At 40.5% G+C, this 12,568-nt stretch overlaps 1 pseudogene; it reads left to right on the forward strand.

Moving 5' to 3' along the window:
• Window positions 1-565: 565 nt before the first annotated feature.
• On the forward strand, window positions 566-10,467 carry LOC131507985 (NHP2-like protein 1; annotated as a pseudogene).
• Window positions 10,468-12,568: the final 2,101 nt, after the last annotated feature.

Below are 12,568 nucleotides of genomic sequence, written 5' to 3' on the forward strand. Positions count from 1 at the left end.
CGCTATTTGCACTGTTTGTCTTTTTTATAAAAGTGAAAGTCCTCTTTGGATTTCTTTCAAGTTAGCTAAAAGAGTTACTAATGTAGGTCTTTTGTAAGAGTGAAATGGCATAACATGAACTTTTGAGAAATGGGGGAAGACTGTATATAACATCAACCATAATCTTCAAACCTGAAAGCAATTCATCCTGGTAGATTCTACTTTTTTCAGATTACAAAAAAGAAAATGACCCCTCTGCACCCATTAGGATGGCTATTTTTTCTTAAGGAAAATAACAAGTATTGGTGAAAATGTAGGGAGAAATCGGAACCCTTGTGTAATGCTGGTGGGAATGTAAAATGTTGCAACAGCTGTGGAAAACAGGTTGGCTGTTCCTCAAAAAGTTAAACATAGAAGTTTGCAGGGTGGTGGAGTGCAAAGGTCAGGAAAGAATTCTTGAGACATTGTATGGCTCAATTTATTAAGTTTATTGAAGTAGCACAGGGACAGTAGAGAAAGACCTGCACTTGAGCTATGTGAAAGCTGGCGGTTATCTGCTTAGTGCTCAGGGGGGAGGGGACGGGACATGCAAGAAGTATTAGATCATAAATGTCTTCCTCGAATTTCTCCTCACAAAACTACTTTCACAAGATTTCTCTGGTGCTTATCATTCAGTTGGATATTAACTATCGGTAAGATTTACAAGCCGTCATGAGACCCATTAAGAATGTGGCAACCAGGGGCACCTGGCAGATTCAGTCGGTAAAAACATGCGACTCTTGATCTCGGGGTTATGAGTTTGAGCCCCACAGTGGGCGTAGAGATTATTTAAAATAAATTCTTTAAAAAAAAAAAATGTGGCAACCAGCACGTATTTGATCCTTATCGGAACTATGCAGGCTATAGGTCAGCCTTCCAGGCTAAAAGTGAACATTTTTCTGCTTCCAACCCTCATCAGAAGTACCATATGACTCCACAGTTCCGCTTCTGGATTTATACACCTCCAAGAGTTGGAAATAGGGACTTAAACATATACTTGTACACGAATGTTTATAGCAGTGTTACGGTAAGCGTAAGCGAAAGGTGGAAACAACCCAAATGTCCATGGGAATGGATAAACACAACGTGGTATATACATCCAATGGAATATTATTCATCTGTAACAAGGCATGAAATTCTGATACATGCTACAGTGTGGTTAAAACTTGAAAATATTATGCTAAGTGAAAGAAGCCAGACACAAAGGACAACTATTTTATAATTCCACTTATGTAAGGTTCCTAGAATAGGCAAGTTCCTAGAAACAGAAAGTAGAGTAGATGTTGCCAGGGGCTGGGACCAGAAGGAAATGGTGTGTTGTCGTTTAATGGATATAGAGTTTCTGTTTGGGATGATGAAAAATTCTGGAAATGGACAGTGGTCGTGGTTGCAGAATACTGGGAATGCACTTAATACCGCTAAATTGTACATCTAAAAATGGTTGAAATGGCAAATTTTGTGTTATGTCTATTTTTTCCATAATAAAGAGAGACAGCAAACACAAGGTTCAGAAGAGCTAAGTGACTTACCCGAGGCTATCTCCCTAGCAGATGCCAGAATTGGGATCAAACCCCTTCCAACTGCCCCCAGGGTGGGACTTTCTTGCCCTGCCCCCTACTATCTCCATCCTCCTGCCATCTCAGCATCTCAGCATGAGAGCTGAAACAAGGCAGAGGCGCCTCCTTGGACCTCAGCTGGGAACCTGTGCATCAGGCTACTCAAATTTTTCCAGGCTCTGCACATGTCCACAAATGACCATGAAAGTACCACGAGTATTGATTTGGGGATTACAAAGAAATTTTAGCAAGTAGGTGAATCCATGGACACACAATCTGTGAACAACGGGGATCGATCATATTCACTAAAATGTATTTTTAAAATTGGCCAAGTTTCGGAAGTTATCTTCCAACAAAATGGGTACAGATTTATATAAGGTAGTCTCTCTCTGGCTTTACTTGAATGGACATTTCTTCAGCACACGTGGAAAACATGTCAAGCTCTGTATACACTCTTACATGCACGTAACATTCACCTGAGAAGCTTGTTAAAATGCAGCTCCTGGCCCTCTGAAGAGGTTCTAAGTGATCTAGGATTGAACCCAGGCATCTGCATTTTTAAAAGCAAGCTCAGATGATTCTGACAGCTGAAAAGAAAAGAAAGTATATGGCAGTCCTAAACCTGGGCCTAACTCTTATTTATGCACTGCAGCCAAAAACTACAAGTAACACATCTGTAAGTCAAACAGACTTGGTTTCTTGGCTGGTCTCACTGCAACCACACACCATGGAGACCACACACCATGCAGGAACTATGAGGGCATCTCATTAGGACAGAGTTAGAAGGAACTGTCTGTGGGAACTTGGCTCGTGTTAGACATTTTGGAGAAGAGTTCAACACAAGCAGGTGTCTGCCATGGATTGGATGCTGGCAGGAAGTAATTGGGTATCTATAATTGGGTACCTTGATCATTTTTATCTAGAAGGCAGGAGAAACGAAGAGGGGTTAGAGCTGCCATTGGTAAAGAACCAGACCAGGAGTTACTCTGCTGGGAGACAGGACGTTTGATTGTTTTTATGATTTCATAGTGACCTTGTTTTTTGTTAAGCTCAGACCCAACTCCACAGTGGTCTTGCTTTTGTTTCACTTCATTACCAAGACAAAGTGCCCTCATCCAATGTTGGTGCTCTAAGAGATTGTTTATACTCAACAGGAAACCATCATGGCCTGGCTGTGAGCGCCATGAACTCTATGGCCCAGTTGACAGGACCAGGCCAGCTCCCAGCTCTTGAGGGTTATTTTGTTCTTTTTGGTCCTCTTAGACATCAGTTGTTTGTCCCATTTGCCCCTTCTTCCATGGTCCTGTCACTCTCCCTCATTCCATTTTGCCAATGTCTTACCAGATTCAAATTCAGCAATCGGCTTGTCTAACATTCGCATAAAATGTCCCATGCTCAAAAGGGTACCAGCACCTATATTTCCTGATAACACATATACAAATGATAGGGAGAAATGCTCCCCAAACACTCACAGTAAAAGTGAGATGATACTTGAAGTTGCTATCTCAAAGGAAAAATTTTGTCTTTTTTTTTTTTTTATAGCTCTTGGCATATCATAAATGTTAAGCAAATATGAAATGGATTGTGGTGGTGAGCTTGGGAAGAAAAAGGAGGAAGCAGTTGCGTTAAAAGGAGTCAGAGGTGTTTAATCTCATTTTAAATCCTCAGAGAAGTTATAACCACCTCTAACAAACAGCTTTAAGTGAGTTGTGGTAAAAAGGTGTGGATCTAGTGATCAGAGGGTCATTAAGAAAACCATTATGTAGCCTAGATTTCTTAGAAAAACAGTACTTTTTAAGACTTTTAGGAGAGCCAAATTCAATTTCCAGTGGTTCTGGATCTACCTTAGACAGGATGGCTCAAGCTGATGGGTTTGCACAGTGATGCAAATGGTTAATAAAACCTAGATATCTGTAAATGGAGTGACGGTTACCGTAAGTATGCTAATTATTAATAACTACAAATACTTGAGTTTAGGCATTCCCAGGATGCTTTTACTTGCTCAGAATCTGGGAAGTAGAAATGCCAAACATTTACATCATAAAAAACAGGATTTGCCCATTGAAAATACCTGCCTTTGATCATATATTTGGGCAGTATCATCCACCAAAAATTTTTGAATTATTATCTCTATAAACCAAGTCTCTGATAGTTCCAAATAATGACTGAGTGTTTTAGTGACTGAAGAAGAAAATCTACTGTTACCAAAAAGAAAAGGTAAAGATGAAACTAGCCCAGGGAAGGGGCGCCTGGGTGGCGTAGTCGGTTAATCGTCCGACTTCAGCCAGGTCACGATCTCGCGGTCTGTGAGTTCGAGCCCCGCGTCAGGCTCTGGGCTGATGGCTCGGAGCCTGGAGCCTGTTTCCGATTCTGTGTCTCCCTCTCTCTCTGCCCCTCCCCCGTTCATGCTCTGTCTCTCTCTGTCCCAAAAATAAATAAATTAATTAATTAAAAAAAAAAAAAAAGTTGAAAAAAAGAAACTAGCCCAGGGAAGAGAGAGAGAAATCACAACAACTTGACAAATGAAGCAGCTCTAGGTAATCTATTCACAGCAGCTCTCCCAATTCTAGGTGATCTTTATTCCTCTCTGAAACAACAGACTCTCTGAAAGCTCTATTCTGAAAGGAAAAAAAAATTGTATTTCCAAATGCGGAACACTTAATTACTCCCTTAGTATCGTTACCTCTTAATTTCTCTAGATGTTGTCTGGAAAGAGAAATAGCATAAACATACAGAGAATTCTCTATTTTTTTGAGACTAGATTTATTTCAATCTTGATAGTTACATAGAAGCACATGATTACTCTATAAATGATCCAAGTAAAATATGTGTTTTAGGATCTTTATTGGTGTGTTGACAATACACATCGATTTAATGAAACCGTTATATAAAAGGAAACCCGTATGAAATAGACCAGTGGTGGGCAAATGTAAGTATATTTTAGTTTTGTATCAAAAAACAAAATGATAGACTTGCCTGTTTACAACATTTAAAACTGAAGTATGTATCACATAATTCTCTGGCTATGTGTCACGTTATTATTTGCCAATCTTCCCCATAAGAGATGAAAGATTGGAAATATGTTCTTCAATTGAGGAGAGTCTAGGTGGTTCCAGAAATGAATGTATACAGAGCCAAGTAGGTAGAATTTGTGGATACATTGGAAAGCATAGTTCTGTCAGGCTTCCGCCCAGTTTTCCAACCATACCTACACTTGGTCTGTGTCTCTCTGAGCCGTCAAAGTCCTGAACCTCTTAACTGTCGTACAACAAGCTAGAGTTCACATACTTTGCTGGTAAAGTATACATGAACATGAGACTTTCTTCTACAGTTCTTATTTGCGTGGCTTTTCCTTCCTTCCTTCTTTCCTTCTTTTCTTTTTTTTAAGTAGGCTCCATGCCTAATGTGGGGCTTGAACTCATGACCCTGAGATCAAGCGTTACATGTTCTACCAACTGAGCCACCCAGGTGCTCCTATTTGCCTCACTTTTAAAACCAGGTGAATTGTTTATGTAATAAGTAAAAACAGCAAAATCTCTGTTGCATTTACTTGAACCACAACCGAGAATGATACAAAAGGAAAAAAATCCTGATTAGGAGAAGGAGAAGAATGAAAAGGTGCTTCGATCTCATGAACGTAGCGTTGGAATTTATATATACATAGATGATTTACGTGTCTTCATGAACTTAAAGCAGTTTTTCTGCAAGACACATATCTGCAACACGTTTTGAGAGCAGACACATCATGAAACAGTACAATCACGAGGATGGCATTTAGGTGTGTTCTCTTTCAGGGTTAACATACCACAATTTTCCTCAGTCTGTTCATGTGTTTAATTGCCTTCTGTTATTATTTTTTATGCAAGACATCTAGCCGGAGAATTGGAGCAATTACGTTTGGCTCGGATTCCCTCTGAGAACAGAGCCTACTAATTGCAGCGAAATTCACCCTTCACCTGCGCTTTCAGTTGTCTGCCTCAGACTCGTGTACCCAGGCAGAATGTAGGGCTTGGGACATTGTTCAGGTAAACTAACAGCCTCAAAATAATTTGGAGGAAAAAATACATTTTCTAAAATACAATATGGTTGTGAATTTACAATGGTTTTGAGAACATACTTTACTCACCAATTGTTTATAAATGACTGCTCAGCACGTCCCTTGGGTATTTAATATTCACATAATAATATATGTGCAATACTAGTTATAAAAGGAAAAATGTAGTTCAAACTACATGGAAAAGACTGAATCATTGAACGGAGTCGTAATATTTGGAGAATCATTGTAATGGTATTTGAGCCACAGGTCCACTATTTTCATGTGACTGTTCAGTAGTAGGGAGATGGCAATACGGTTGACCTTGATCAACACAGGGATTAGAAGCACCGACCCCTGAGTAGTCAAAAATTTCAGTATAATATTTTTTAAATTTTTTTAACATTTATTCATTTTTGAAAGACAGAGAGACACAGAGTGCGAATGGGGAAGGGGGCAGAGAGAGAGGGAGACACAGAATTTGAAGCAGGCTCCAGGCTCCAGGCTCCAAGCTGTCAGCACGGAGCCTGATGCGGGGCTCGAACTCAAAGACAACAGATCAAGACCTGAGCCAAAGTCGACCGCCCAACCAACTGAACCACCCAGGTGCCCCAATCTTAGTATAAATTTGACTCCCCTAAAATTTAGCAACTAGTAGCCTATTGTTGACCAGAAGGCTTACTAATAACATCAACAGTCGATGAACAAATATTTTGTACGTTATATGCATTTTTTAAATATTTTATTTATTTCTGAGAGAGCACAAGCATAGGAGGGGCAGAGAGAGGAGGACAAATGATCTAAAGGGGGCTCTGCGCACTGACAGCAGCGAACCCGATGTGCGGCTGAAACTCACAAACAGTGAAATCATTACCTGAGCTGAAGTCAGATGTTCCATTGACCGAGCTACTCAGGTGCCGCTGTATGTTACATGTATTAAAAACTGTATTCTTACAATAAAATAAGCTAAAGAAAAGAAAATGTTATGAAGAAAATCATAAGGAAGAGAAAATACATTTACAGTACCGGACTGTATCAAAACCAATCTGTATGGATACAGACCCGTGCAGTTCAAATCTGTATTGTTCAAACCATACACCTCAGCCAGACTGAAATATTTTTGTGTTTCTGATTTTGTCATGTTCGCACAGAAGCAGCCTTGCTGAGAAACACTAGGATGTAGATCATTTCCCCCATCCTTGTCAAGACTAGATATTCTCTTGTCTTTAGTTTTTACCTCTAATCCTGACAAAGTAATGCTGGCTTCCCTCCCCCGCTCCCCACATCAGGTCCACCCTGCAGTTGGGCCAAAAGGCTGCCCAGATCAGCTCCCAAAAGACCCCAGGAAGGCAGTTCTAGGTGGGCCTAGAAAATGCACCAAGTTTCTATTGGGTCAGAGTTGCTTCTCTACAGTGATGCTGGTTTTATTTTTGTTTTCTCCCTGCTTTTCTGTAATAGTTAACTATCTTTATTTCTAAAAAACTATTTATACTTATATATTTTACTGTCGTGCTACCCCTATCATTTAACTTCTCATTTTATCACCAATTCCTAAATTTATTTATCTGACATAGTTGTTAAATTTCATGTTCTTGTAAAAAAAAAAAAAACAGGATCTATTTTGGATTTACATTATACTTAAGTTTCCCTCTCCTTATCTTTTATTTAGATGTACTTCTCCATTCTCCAGTACATTTTTCTCAGTTTAATAGTGTCTTGCTTGTCTGATCAAGAGCTACTCGAAGTTTGGTATTACTAGGGTCAAGGTCAACCTTTGGATTATCAATAAATAGGATTTTAACTTAAAAAAAGTAGTGTTGGTTAGTTTTCTGTTCAGTTCCATCAATTTAGCCTTGTCCCTCTTTCTATAGTATATTCTCTTTTTTTATGCATAGCTTTATACATTTTTATCCCCTTAAAGAAAGAAGCTCACATTTGTAATTTTAACCTGAAAATTAAAAAAACTCACATAATCTGAATTGCTCAATCCTCGGTATTTTTAATACACAATATTGCCTATATGACTGTACTACAATCATCTTTTAGCATGCTTTGTGTTACCTTGATCTTTTTAACTATAAACAGAGAGTCAAAGTTCTTTTACCAAATTTGGCTTATGGAATTGGAATTCAGTCCTAAACCTGCCTCAAAATAGATGAATAGGCAAATAGCAGCATATTTATCAGGACAAATCACTTCCAAAGGAAAAGGCTGGAGAAGTACTGTTTTAAAATAAAACTTCTGGTGGGCACCTGGGGGGCTTATTCAGTTGAGCATCTGACTTCCGCTCAGGTCACGGTCTCACAGTTCGAGGCTTGTGTTGGGTTCTGTGCTGTTAGCCCAGAGCCTGGAACCTGCTTCTGATTCTGTCTCCCTCTCCTCTCTCTCTCTCTCTCTCTCTCTCTCTCTCTCTCTCACACACACACACACACACACACGCACACGCACAAATAAATAAACATCAAAAAAACTTAAAGTAAAACCTCTGGGAACAATCACTTGCTTATCTCACATTATTATCTTTAATTAAGTGCCTATTGATTCTACTCATGCTGGCAGTTGGATTTGTAGGTTTTTGTTTTTCCTGAGGAAGGCTCTTCTGGACCTGCATGTCTTGGAGGCAATTCCAGCATGCCTGGGCTGAAGATCAAAAAATAAAATAAAATAAATGTAAGAATTCAAAATCTTAGGGAACAATATGGTAATTAAGACACATGGCAACTGGTGGCAATTACTGCTTCCCTCCTTGCTCCTCAAGCTGTCACTAAAAGTCCTCTTTTCAGGCTGGCCTCTTTACCTATTTAACATCCAGATTCCTCTGAAACTGTCTGCTTTCTGGGAAAAAAAAGTTCCAGGCTCACCTTGATTTTTTTCTGCCCCAAGACACTGGATCAGCTATTTTGAAAAGCTCTGCTTCTTTTTAATGGAAAACAATACTGGAGGATAAAAAAAAGACAAAATCGGGCACTACAATGTATTTTAGATTGCTTAACAGGACCGCTGGAAGGAGGCAGATGACATCAGAGAAGACAGTCCCTAACATACTGTAACAGCAATAATCCCTTAACAACAACAATGAATTCATGTTGATGTTTCCAATTTACCTCCAGTTAAATTGAGTCCCTCTTGTATTGTTCTGCTAGGACAGCTGATTTTTCCACTTTAGTTAATGGAGCTCTGGTTTACATTAACATGCCACAGTACGGGTTGTCATACTATGCATTTTAATTATTGTGTTGTCCCCTAAAATGTCAAGTTCTTAGAATTCTTTGAATTTCATCTTTGGATGCTCAACCCCGGTGTCTGGAATTGCCTCCAATGTATGCAAGTCCACGGAGCTCTCTCTACCCCCTTCTCAATATCACCAGAAACACCGAGCAAATATCTTTAAAACTGAAAGAAACCCACGCTTCCTCAGGAACACATCCACAGATCCAACTCAGCCTCATAGGCTAAGTCAGTGGACACTTAGTCAAAGATAATAATATCCAATGGGCAAATTATTGGTTCTCCAAATTACTTTGTTTTTCAACAATGCTTCTCTAGCCTTCTTCTTTTGACCTGATTTTTCCATTATGTTTTTTTTTCTCTTACACTCTCATGTCGTATGTTTGAGTATTCCTTCATTTCTTTTCTTTTAAATATTTATTTATTTTGAGAGAGAGTGAGAGAGCACGATCAGGAGAAAGGGCAGAGACAGGAGAGAGAGAGTACCCCAAGCAGGCTCAGAGCTCTCAGCAAGAAGCCCAAAATGGGGCTTGATCTCAGGAACTATGAGATCATGACCTGAGCCAAAATCAAGAGTCGGAGGCTCAACTGACTGAGCCGCCCAGATGCCCCACATATTCCTTTATTTCTAAGGCTGTCTTAGGGCTGAATTCCAATTTCAAAAGTCCTCGGATGCATATGTATTGTCTCAGTGTTGTTCAATCCCAGTGATCCAAACCAGGCAAAAGATAATCTGAAAACAAAACTAAATTATAGCTAGAATCATTAGAAAATTAAGTTACATGGAATAGAGAATTCTCTTCCTGGAAAGTTTACTCTGAACAACTTCTGCTGTATTTCTTGTTGATTCTGCTATATTCCCATAAGAACCATTTCATAAAAGACAAAAGCCCAATTGAACTAAATCATACTTCCATATTCAAATAACTTTTAGATATTCCCCTAATGGCATTATGTAATTCCCAGACACTTGGCCCATCTACAGACTCCTGTAGTTCAAGAATTTTTTTCACCCATTAAATTATAACGATAAGAAGTTTTAGTGCAACATATCCAGGTTCTCAATGGATTCAAACACCCCATGCCTATACACCACTCCTGTACTTTACAATAATTGTCTAGTCACCGCGGAAATAAATACTTCAATTTCCATTCCTCCGGTTGGCGCTCCCCCTCTGGCGTCAGCTGCGCTCCTGGGGAGGGGACCATGGAGTGGCAGACAGGACTGAGGCTGATGTAAATCAGAAGGCCCCTGACGCCCACCTCACCAAGGAACTACTGGACCTTGTTCAGCAGTCATGTAACTACAGGCGGCATCCGAAAGGAGCTAAGGAAGCCGCCAAAACCCTCATCAGAGGCGTCTCTGAGTTCATCGTGATGGTTGCAGACGCTGAGCCGCTGGAGATCATCCTGCACCTTCCCCTCTGTTTGGATAAGAATGTGCCCTACCCCTAAGTGTTTGTGCACCCCAAGCAGGCCCTGGGGGCGGGCCTGCAGGGTCTCCAGGCCTGTCATCGCCTGGTCTGTCGCCAGCAAAGAAGGCTCACAGCTGAAGCAGCAGATCCAGTCCATTCAGCAGTCCATTCAAAGACTCTCAGCCTAAACGGACGGCCCCTGCCCCACTCCTCGCTGAATCCCCCCACGCCCTCCCCACCCTGGGGCTGTATATCATGCTGTCTGTGTTAGCATGTAGTACCTCAAGCCACCTTCTCTTATGATATTACGGTACTAAATCTGGTTTTTGCATTTTGTATTATTTTTATTTAACTGGTTGTCATCCATATATTAATCCCCCACCCCAGCCCAATCTCCCATTCTACTCTTTCTGCCTTCTTATCGTCCCTTTTGAAAAACGAACTAATGCCAAGAACAGGCCAACACAGTGGTGACACCATTCAAAGGCAGGGAAGAGCCAGGATAGAGATCCGGTTTCAGCTTTCAGCCACTAGCTTCTTATGGTGTGTAGAACATGATGGATATAAACACCATTCACTTTGTAGCCCTTGTGCCTGGTGTACAAATAATTCCATACAGTATTTGCTCTCTATGAAGATGATGTACCATCTGGGGAGACTGCATGTATCCTGTGAGGCTGTTAGGTGTATGTTCAAGTGTTATTTGCTAATCTGCTTCTGCTGTTTGCTTTGGTAATATGGTGTTATTCCCCCTCTCCCCCAACTCCTAAACATGCCCCTGAGGGCAGCAGCATGCCAAAGATGTGAGGCAGAATTCCAGAGGCTGCCTGGGGAAGTTAGACATGGGGCAGTTGACCTACGTCATGAAGGAGTCCAGAGTAGCAAGAAAAAAGAGTCAACTGATGGTGGAATGAAGAAGTCTGGGCAAGTCATGGAGACCTGACTGGATGCTACAGCAGAGATGTTGGAGTCAAGGAAACATCCTTTGTGGTGAATGGAGATGTCTTCAGTGGACACTTGGTACCAGCCCTGAGAGCCCTTACCCCTGTTTCCTGCAACAATGTGGGTCAGATACATGTATGTATTCTTTAGTTTTTTTATTTTAATTTCTTTTTTTAATTTACATCCAAGTTAGTTAGCATATAGTGCAACAATGATTTCAGGAGTAGATTCCTTAATGCCCCTTACTCATCAGCCCATCCCCCCTCCCACAACCCCTCCAGTAACCCTCTGTTTGTTCTCCATATTTCTGAGTCTCTTATGCTTTTGTCTCCCTCCCTGTTTTTATATTATTTTTGCTTCCCTTCCCTTGTGTTCATCTGTTTTGTATCTCAACATCCTCATATGAGTGAAGTCATATGATTTTTGTCTTTCTCTGACTAAGTTCACTTAGCATAATACCCTCTAGTTCCATCCATGTAGTCGCAAATGGCCAGATTTCATTCTTTTTGATTGCCGAGGAATACTCCATTGTATATATATACCATGTCTTCTTTATCTACTCATCCATCAGTGGACATCTGGGCTCTTTCCATACTTTGGCTATTGTTGATAGTGCTGCTATAAACATTGGGGTGTGTGTGTCCCTTCGAAACAGCACACCTGTATCCCTTGGATAAATGCCTAGTACTGCAATTGCTAGGTCATTGAGTAGTTCTATTTTTAATTTTTTGAGGAACCTCCATAATGTTTTCCAGAGTGGCTGCACCAGCTTGCATTCCCACCAACAGTGCAAAAGAGATCCTCTTTCTCTGCATCCTCGCCAACATCTGTTGTTGCCTGAGTTGTTAATGTTAGCCATTCTGACAGGAGTGAGGTGGCATCTCATTGCGGTTTTGATTTGTATTTCCCTGATGATGAGAGATGTTGAGCATTTTTTCATGTGTCGGTTGACCATCCGGATGTCTTCTTTGGAGAAGTGTCTATTCATGTCTTTTGCCCATTTCTTCACTGGATTATTTGTTTTTTGGGTGTTGAGTTTGAGAAGTTCTTTATAGATTTTGGATACTAATCCTTTATCTGATATGTCATTTGCAAATATCTTTTCCCATCTGTCGGTTGCCTTTTAGTTTTGTTGATTGTTTCCTTCGCTGTACAGAAACTTTTAATCTGGATGATGTCCCAATAGTGCATTTTTGCTTTTGTTTCCCCGGCCTCCAGAGACATATTGAGTAAGAAGTTGCTGCGGCCAAGGTCAAAGAGGTTTTTGCCTGCTTTCTCCCCTAGGATTTTGATGGCTTCCTGTCTAACATTGAGGTCTTTCATCCATTTTGAGTTTATTTTTGTGTATGGAGTGAGAAAGATTAGTTGGCCACATA

This window comes from Neofelis nebulosa, chromosome 3 (assembly GCF_028018385.1).
Source record: "Neofelis nebulosa isolate mNeoNeb1 chromosome 3, mNeoNeb1.pri, whole genome shotgun sequence".
Classification (NCBI taxonomy): domain Eukaryota; kingdom Metazoa; phylum Chordata; class Mammalia; order Carnivora; family Felidae; genus Neofelis; species Neofelis nebulosa.